The sequence below is a fragment of the Mesoplodon bidens genome (genome assembly GCF_964165515.1).
Source record: "Mesoplodon bidens genome assembly, chromosome: 9".
NCBI lineage: Eukaryota > Metazoa > Chordata > Mammalia > Artiodactyla > Ziphiidae > Mesoplodon > Mesoplodon bidens.
Genome location: NC_138166.1, coordinates 77,935,663 through 77,945,637, shown reverse-complemented (window position 1 = coordinate 77,945,637; position 9,975 = coordinate 77,935,663). Strand labels below are relative to the sequence as shown.

General features: G+C 37.2%; 1 pseudogene across 1 annotated transcript; it reads left to right on the top strand.

Annotated features, from left to right (window-relative positions):
* The first annotated feature begins 446 nt into the window (after nt 1-446).
* LOC308622489 (small ribosomal subunit protein eS26-like) lies at nt 447-792 on the top strand (annotated as a pseudogene). The gene has a single exon. The product of its transcript is annotated as a small ribosomal subunit protein eS26-like (transcript).
* The last annotated feature ends 9,183 nt before the right edge of the window (nt 793-9,975 follow it).

Sequence of the window (9,975 nt, the reverse complement as noted above, 5' to 3'; positions counted from 1 at the left end):
TCCTAGGCGTCAGTATTCAATATCTGACCACACACCATCAGCAAATCTGTGTCCTCCACTTTCCTTTCCTTTTCTATTACAACTAGAAAAGGACTTTGGTTAGTTTGCGCAATGACAACTACAATTAGTATGTGGGCTTTAGCATGTTCATTGGGATTTGCTACACTAATCAGACTAACTTATAGCTTGTAGACCATGAAAGGCTTTTTTTGTAGTGATTAGTATCTACATGTTTTCTGTGTGACTTATCAGTACAGAAGACCTGAATCACTGTAATAACTACAAAAGACGTTACAGAGAGGAGAAAAATAACATTTTTACTTTGAAAACTGCCATAGAATATAAAGCTCATTTTTGTATATTTAAGTCCTAAGAGATGAATACATAAAGCACATACATACATATACAATTAAGAACTTCATCTAGCTCTCTCGCCTCCTGCCAAGATGACCAAGAAAAGAAGGAATAAGGGTCATGCCAAAAAGGGCCGCGGCCACGTGCAGCCTATTCGCTGCACTAACTGTGCCCGATGCGTGCCCAAGGATAAGGCCATTAAGAAGTTCGTCATTCGGAACATCATAGAGGCCGCAGCCGTCGGGCATTTCTGAAGCGAGTGTTTTCAATGCCTATGTGCTTCCCAATCTGTATGTGAAACTGCATTACTGCACGAGTTGTGCCATTCACAGCCAGGTAGTCAGGAATCGTTCTCGGGAAGCCCGGAAGGACTGAACACCTCCACCCCGATTTAGACCTGCGGGCGCTGCCCCATGACCTCCACCAAAGCCCATGTAAAGAGCTAAGTCCTTAAAGACTAAAGAAATACTGTCCCCTGGAAAGACAATAAAGTGGAAATTATACTTAAAAAAAAAAGAAATTCATCTATAATATTTCTAATGATTTCATAAAAGTAAAATAGGGTTATTTTCTTAAACTATGAGTCCTTATGCTTTCCTTCAGTAAGAACTCTAGTTGTTTCCCAGAAAGCTTTACATCTCCCTAAAATTCATATGTTGAAATCTTAACCCCCCAGAACTTTAGAATGTGACCTTATTTGTAAATAGGGTCATTGCAGATGTAAGTGGTTAAGGTGGGGTCATACTGGAATAGGATGGATCCCTATTCCAATATGACTGGTGTCCTGATTAAAATGGGAAATCTGGAGACAGACACACACACAGGGAGACCAGCCATATGAAGACAGAGATCAGCCAAGGGACAGTGTGCCAGCAAACCATCAGAAGCTAGGACAGAGGCACGGGACAGATTCTCCCTCCCTGCCCTCAGAAGGAACCAACCTCAGAGTGATATCAACAAGATTGTGGAATAGGAAGTCTCCTGCTTATCTCTCCCCAACTCAGCAACAATAAATTGGCAAACATCCGTAGGCAGAAGTGCCTTTGTGGGAGCTTTGGGATCCAAGTAAGAGACTGTGAAACCCTGGTAGAGCCCAAGACCAAAGAGGGCTGTTTTGAAAAGGCAGCCCATGCGCAGGTGGCAGACTTTCCAATTGTGGTCCCAGCTACAGACTTGAAAGTAGCCCTGTCTCCCCGTGGACTCCTCTACAGCCCCATTTGGCATTGTCCTGTCACAACACCATCTGCCAAAGGACTGCGCAGGAGTCACGCCTGCCTATGCCCCAGGTGTCTGGCCAGCCAACCTCAGTCCTGGCTGTGGACCCTGAAGTGGTGTGTGATCCAGCTCCAACCCCTCTCAAGATGCTAGTCCTGACTATCCAGGCAACCCCCGCTCCACCGCCCGGGGAGACATGTCTATCTGTGCCCTGAGGCAGGACCTCCCACCTAGGTCCAACTGCAAATCCTGAACTAGCCCTGTATTTGGCTCTAGCCCCTCTCAGCCATGAACCAGGAATACTCCTGCCCATCCAGGGACCCACCAGGAGACACACCCTTGTAAGCACCTGGAGGTAGGCCTGCTGACCTCGGTCCAACTGCAGATGTTAAAGGGGCCCTGACACCTGCCTCCAGGCCCTCACAGCCATAGTCCAGGAGCAGTCATGTCTGCCCAGGGACCTCTTCCAGCTTCTGGTGGCTCTTCATATTCCTTGGCTTGTGGCAGCATAATTCCAATCTCTACCTTCATCTTCACATAGTCTTCCTCCCTGTGTCTCAAGTCCCCCATCTCCTTTTCTCTTTTAAAGATACAAATCATTGGATTTGCGTAGGGCCCATCTTAAATCCTGGATGATCTCATCTCGAGATTCTTAAATAATCACGTCTCCAAAGATCCTACAAAGGTCACACTCACAGAAAGTGGGGATTAGGACTTTCCATATCTTTTGGGGGGCCATTAATCAACCCCCAACTACAGCATCTTAAAATAGATGATAACTGGTAATCAATAAACCTTGGGTATTTAGAGAGTGCTGAAAATATGCAGTGTAACTGCTAAACAAGGACTTTTGAAATAGAAGATAATTTTTGTAATACTGCAAGGGAAATTCTAATAATAGTCTAGAACTAAAAATACTAGTCTATCTCAGCAAAACGTGGGAGTAGAGGAGAATGGGAAAGTTTAGGGAAACGAAAGTGTTTCAAAACTGCTAACTTGTTGGAGGGAGGATGAAAGCAGTGGGAAAGTAGAACAGCTTGATGGAAATAGTTGAAGGCTTGTTTTCTAGTATTAGAGAACTGAGTGCTATATTATGAGATTCAGAAGAGAAAAGGGAATTTTCTGCCTTTTAACAGGGGAGAAGAAGAAATGAGTGACAACTCTGTCAACTCCTCCCCACTAAAAAAAGAAGGAAAGCAACATTGCAAACAGGTAATAGCATAATAAAAATGGAAGAAATAAAGTATATTAAGTAAATCATTAAAAAGGCAGTTGTACCAAAATTATTACATAAGTCTAATATAATTACAATTAGGTTTTCAACAGGGATTTTAAAAAATGTTGAGTTTCCATCATCTTAGAGTTCATATGGAAGAATAAATATCCCAGAAAATCTAGACAAACACAGAAATTGAGGAAGGGAGGGATGAGGGGAGGCATTCAACTACTCATCTGAGCTGAGTTGACAGGAAAAAGTGAAGACCTTACACTGAAATTAAATAAATGTAAAGCTACTGTTGGAAGAACTATCAGAGAAGCAATATAGAAAATCCAGATATAAATCCCAGAATATACGAGAAGTTAATATGCATGCAACAAAGTTGGTACTTCAACTTATTTGAGGATGAGTTGAAAAGAATATTCTCATGTATTCTAGGGTATAGGTGGCATAAATGTGAACTGTTACAACATCTATGGGTATCATTCTGGTACTATTTACTAGATAATTCCGCATAGCCATTGCACCCTTGGAAATCTACCCCATTAAATAAAAGCCTTGATGTAAGCTCTATGGACTGGATTACATCCCATCCCAGAATTCATATTTTGAATTCCAAACCCTCAGTGTGATGGTATTTGGAGACTGGGCCTTTGGGAGGTAGAGTTAAAAGAGGTCATGAGGTTGGTGCTCTCATGATGGGGTTACTGTCCTTATGAGAAGGGATACTAGAGATATCTATGCACGGCAAAGATCAGATCAGGGTGAAGATTCAAGGTCTATAGATGCTTTGACCCAACCTACCTTTCTGTGTTCAGTTCTTTGTTGTTTAATATTTATTGTTGTCTTCTCAACCAGATTATACATTTCATTCATTCATTCCACAAGCCTATCTAGAACATCCACCATGTGCCAAGCACTATACTAGATACTGAATATAAAAGTATATCTTTAAAAAAGTATATCTAAAGCATAGTCCTGGACTTTTAGAAAATTTCAGTCTGGAAGAGGGAAAATTCAAATCTGTAATTATTTCAAGGTACAGTACTGTGATGTGTGCTGTCATTTTACCATCAGAGTTCATATATCTTTGACAAAAGTATATCATTCTACACATAACCTGATAGGCACATAGTACTTCTTGATAGATAACTTTGTCTGAATTCATAAATAATTCTTAAATTGTCACTCTATTGAAAGGTTTAATGAAGATATTTATTGTTATGTAAAGGTAGCCTATTACCTAAATACAGCCACACACTTCACTTGATTTTACATGGTGGCATAAAAGTCACTGAATTGAGAAAGCAAGGCAGTCTTTTTGTGAAATAATTTTTTAATTGAAGGGTAGTTTATTTACAATGTTGTGTTAGTTTCAGATGTACAGCAAAGTGAATAAATTATACATATACATATACACATATATATATTCTTTTTCAGATTCTTTTCTGTTATACACTACAAGATATTGAATGTAGTTCCCTGTGCTATGTAGTAGGTCCTTGCTGTTTATCTATTTTATATATTACAGTGTGTACCTGTTAATCCCAAACTCCTAATTTATCTCTCCTCCCCGCCCCTTTCACCTTTGGTAACCATAAGGTTGTTTTTTATGTCTGTGAGTCTGTTTCTGTTTTGTAAATAAGTTCATTTGTATCGTTTTATTAGATTCCACAAATAAGTGATATCATATTATATTTGTCTTTCTCGGTCTGGCTTACTTCACTTAGTATGACAGTCTCTAGGTCCATCCACGTTGTTGCAAATGGCATTATTTCATTCTTTTTTATGGCTGAGTAATATTCCATTGTATATGTACCACATCTTCTTTTCCATTCATCCGTCAATGGACACTTAGGTTGCTTCCATGTTTTGACTATTGTAAGTAGTGCCGCTATGAACATTGGGGTGCATGTATCTTTTTGAATTTGTTTTCATCTTTTCTGGATATATGCTCAGGAGTGGGATTGCTGGATCATATGATAACTCTATTTTTAGTTTTTTAAGGACCCTCCATACTGTTCTCCATAGTGGCGGCACCAACTTTCGTTCCCACTAAGAGTATAGGAGGATTCCCTTTTCTTCACACCCTCTCCAGAATTTATTATTTGTAGACTTTCTGGTGATGGCCATTCTGACCCATGGAAGATGGTACCTCTTTGCCATTTTGCTTTGCATTTCTCTAATAATTAGCGATGTTGAACATCTTTTCATGTGCCTGTTGGCCATCTGTATGTCTTCTTTGGGGAAATGTCTATTTAGGTCTTCCCATTTTTTTGATTGGGTTATTTGTTTTTTGTTATTGAGTTTTATGAGCTGTTTGTATATTTTTAAATATACAGTCGCATTGGGCCTCCCTGGTGGCGCAGTGGTTGAGAGTCCGCCTGCCGATGCAGGGGATACGGGTTCGTGCCCCGGTCTGGGAGGATCCCATATGCCGCGGAGCGGCTGGGCCCGTGAGCCATGGCCGCTGGGCCTGCGCATCCGGAGCCTGTGCTCCGCAACGGGAGAGGCCACAACAGTGAGAGGCCCGCATACCGCAAAAAAAAAAGAAAGAAAAATATACAGTCGCATTGTATATTTTTAAATTGTCAGTCGCATTGTTTGCGAATATTTTCTCCCAGTCCATAGGTTGTCTTTTCATTTTGTTTATGGTTTCTTTTGCTGTGCAAAAGCTTATAAGGTTGACTAGGTCCCATTTGTTTATTTTTGCTTTTATTTCTTTTGCCTTGGGAGAGTGACTTTAGAAAACAGTGGTATGATTTATGTCAGAGAATGTTTTGCCTATGTTCTCTTCTAGTAGTTTTATGGTGTCATGTTTTATATTTAAGTCTTTAAGCCATTTTGAGTTTATTTTTGTGTATGGTGTGAGGGAGTGTTCTAACTTCATTGATTTACATGTAAGCAAAGGCAATCTTAATGACAGATAGAGTAACAAAAGTTATGTGAGTAGCTTTGAAAAATAGTCTTGAATAAAACTGTTACGGGATTAATAGATATTGTAAGAAGGTCTTAACTTTCCCTATTGACTAAACTTTCTGTTGAATTATAGCCATTTTCACAATAAAATAATACTAAAAAGTAGGTAAATAACCTGTTGAATGTTTTTGCCCACTGTATACATACATAGTGGGTGTAACAATAAATATTTTGGTTAATGATGACAGTGGATTTGGGGCTTACAGATTGCTAGCAGTGATTCAGAACAGATTTGGAATTTACACAAATATTCTAAGGTAACACCTTTCAATTTTAAGAATGATATTGGGCCCTTGAGTGATACATACTTTTTAAAAATATTTATTGTACTATGAAGATATTTACTATCAGCTCTGTATTGTGGGAGAGGCTGTATTACTCATTTCAGAGCAGCTAAATCATGGATTTAATTTTATTGAAGTCACTGCAAATAATCTGAACATGAAATGATGTGGATACACGATTCCTTGATTCACATCAGAAATTAGGTCTCATTTCTTCCTTATGTGAAGGTATGTGTGTATACACTCCCCTCTGCTGGAAGCTAGGGATTATAGAGACACAATTCCATCACTGCTTGTGACAAATGCTAGAGAATGGGAAAAATTAGAATAAGTAAACTTCTAACTAACCTGATTTTACTCATTGTAATCTCTAGTCCATGAAAAATGGGCTTCAGATTATAGAAAAAATGGTTGAGAAGCCAGCGAGAGAAGATGTGTTTTGAACTATAAGTTTTGGATCATATCACATAAATAATCTAATGTATTATAATACATATAAATTTAGTAATTAAGTATTCTCATTTATAAATTTTTTTTCAAAATGAAATAATTTCCTGAATACCCACAACTCCTGTATAAATAGAAAAAACTATATTCTTGAACAACAAAGTTAAGGTGTATTAACTTTGGCCATGGAGACCTTCATCATGCCCAGCTAAAGTACTAAGTGATCTCCAACCACTCCTAGAACATCAACCTTTATAACAAGTGAGAGAGGAAGAGAAACATGAAATAATTTCCTTATATGCCTCTATCAAAAACTTCTTTAATGTTTCTTATTATTTTGTTTGTTTTGGAGCTCAGGTGCAGAGAGTTGGAGTAATCATACTCCTTATTCCACAGTGCACTCTCATCCTTGGTCCTTGCAGAGTCTTTCAAAACTTCTCTCTCAGTTTAACCACCCACCAGCAGTGCAAGAGTTCCCTTCTACCCACAGCCTCACCATCACTTGGTGTTATCTACCTCTCTACATTTGTAAAATGAGAGGAGAGCAATTTTTACCTGAAACTAAGATTATCTGCCTTGACCCTGAACAGATTTTATGACACATGGAATTTGAGAGTGATCAATTAATATGAGGAAGTTTTTTTCATATAACATTAAAAAGATTTTCATGTAATATTCTCTCATTACCTACAGAGAAGATACATAGAGAAAATAGAATTTGAATATTTCCTAGAAAATATGTTCCAACATATCTAAAATGTCCAGTTTTCAACACAAAATTATGAGACATGCAAAAAATGGGAAAATGTGACCTATATACAGGCAATAGAAACTGCCTTTAAAGGAGCCCAGATAGTGGATTTAGCAAACAGTAACTTTAAATCAACTATTAAAATATATTCAAAGAACCAAAAGAAACTGTGCTTAAAGAATTGAGGGAAGACTTCAATATATCATCAAATAGAGAACATCAGTAAAGAGATAGGAATTATTTAAAAGAACTAAATCGAAATTCTGGAGTTGAATAACAACCAAAATGAAAAATTCAGTAAAGGGGCTCAGTAGTAGACTTGAGCTGGCAGAAAAAAGAATCAGTGAACTTAAAGAAGATATATGGGAATTGTGCAATCTAAAGAACAGAGAGAGATAAGAATGAAGAAACATAAACAGAACTTCAGAGAAATGGAAGAAAACTTTAAGTGCATAATGGGAGTATCAAGGGAAGAAAAGGACAGAAATATTTTTTTTAAAAACTGAAAACTTCCCAAATTATATGAAATACATTAATCTATACATTCAAAATGTGGAAAAAACTCTAAGTATATTAAATGCACAGAGGTCCACATCAAGACCCATCATAGTCGAAATGTTAGAAGGCAAAGACAAAGAACAAATCTTGAAAGCACACACAAGGGAACCAATAAGATTAATGGCTGACTTTCCATCAGAAACATGAAAGACTGAAGGCAGTGGATAATATACTCAAAGTGCTGAAAGTAAAATAATTGTCAGCTGAGAACCTTATATTCAGCAAAACTATCTTTTATAAAAGAAGGCAAATAAATCCATTGCCAGATTAAAAAAAAACCTAAGAGAATTTGTTAATATTAGATCTGTCTTACAATAAATACTTAAAGAATATCTTCAGACTTAAAGCAAGTGACACCAGGCAATAATTCACATCCACATTAAAAAAAAACAAGAGTGCCAATAGAAAAGTAAGGAAATGAAAAACATCAGTCCTAGCCCTGAGACACGGTAAGCAGGCTCTAAAAAGATATATATTTTTTGATCCAGAAATTCACAACCAGGAATTTATTTTACAGAATTAATGAAGACTTCAGAACTTTGGCTACAAGAATGTACATCATCATGTTTAAAACAGTGAAAAACTTCCTACTATGAGAAATTGGTTTAATCAAATGTACAACATCTATACAATGGAGTGCTATGTAGCTATGAAAAAGATGATACAGAACTAGAAACAAACAGAATCTTGATAATATTGCCCTTGAGTTTTATTTTTCCTGGTTGAAAACTGTAGTCTTCTTAGCCTGCCTTTGTTGGAGGAAGCTGTTTCATTCTCATAGTCATTTGTGATCCTCTTCATGGTTCTACTAAATCTATCTCAATTCTGTGAACAAATTAAATGAGTGAATTTTAACCCTATTAATGGAGACAAGTAAACTACTGGTTCGCCGATCTCGACCACGTTTATTAATCTTGATGAAGGGTCCACAATCTTTGGAAGACTCAAACAACTTCTAAAGCATAAAGAAAAATCCCAAACATTGACTTACAGAAGGGTAAAGAAAGTAACCCAGAACAGATAATGTTATGATTATTGAAATTTCAATCCCGATTTTGTTTCCTTTGTCTCTAAATATGTTAAATTATTTGTTAAACCAGAACCTTAAGATACTTTCTAACATTTTAGAACCTGGAACTAAATGAAATATTTTAATTAATTTTACTTCCATCTTTTAAATGTTTCTGTAAGATACAGGAAGACCAATTTTTAAACCAAAACAAAGAGGAGTGGAAAAATACTTTCTTTAAAAAAAGTGAAATTTCACATTTAAGTAAGACAAATCAATTCAAAAGATTTTACAGAATAGTTAGGTAACAAGATTTAACCTCAAATAAATTTTCCTATGGTTCCTTTTACCCCTGAAAGAAATGACATGACATCCCATTACCATTAATACCAAAAAAAAAAAATGGGTGTTTATGGGGATAAATGACCTAAGCTCTATTTTAGGGAGGTCCTGATATGATGAGATTGAGTTATGCCAAAAGTACTTTTGAAACACAATATATATGACACTAACTCGAAAGATGGAATTGAAGCTTAGAAAATGTTGAGAAAGTTGGATTTTAGTGATTATAACCTGTCTGGTTGATTAAGCCAATAAATCTCTCTTCACAGTTGCTTAGACTGAACCTACTTAAAAGTATTTCTATGATACTTGGCTCAACATCAAATTACTCTTATCACAAACCTCACTCTTCCTGTTCCATAATTCTTCAATTAATGGAGCCCCTGGCTAATTCCAATTCCCTTAATGGAAGAATAGTCCCAGTGACTGGTTTTCCTGGCTCTGAATCTCAGTTGCTCAGTGACTTTGACACACGTTGTCTGATCTTCTAGACTATCCACTGTTTCCATCTCCACTTACATCCTTTCACTTGCTGGTGGCTCAGCGTTGTCCACATGGGTAAATAGTCTGAATCCTGGACTCAGTTTTGCCCTGTGGATCACTTACATTTTCTTTCATGGATTGTACCTCAGTTTCATTCTTTTTGCTTGTGTCATCACCTGACCCTTCTACTTGAATCAAATAAAGCTCTTGTCTTTTGTTCCCATATTTATATTCCAGAGCTATTAACCAAATCTTTAACATCCCCCAGACTGAGTCCCAGGCATAATTCCTTGATTATCAGTTAGAAACAATGTCTTGCCCAGAATTTTTTGTA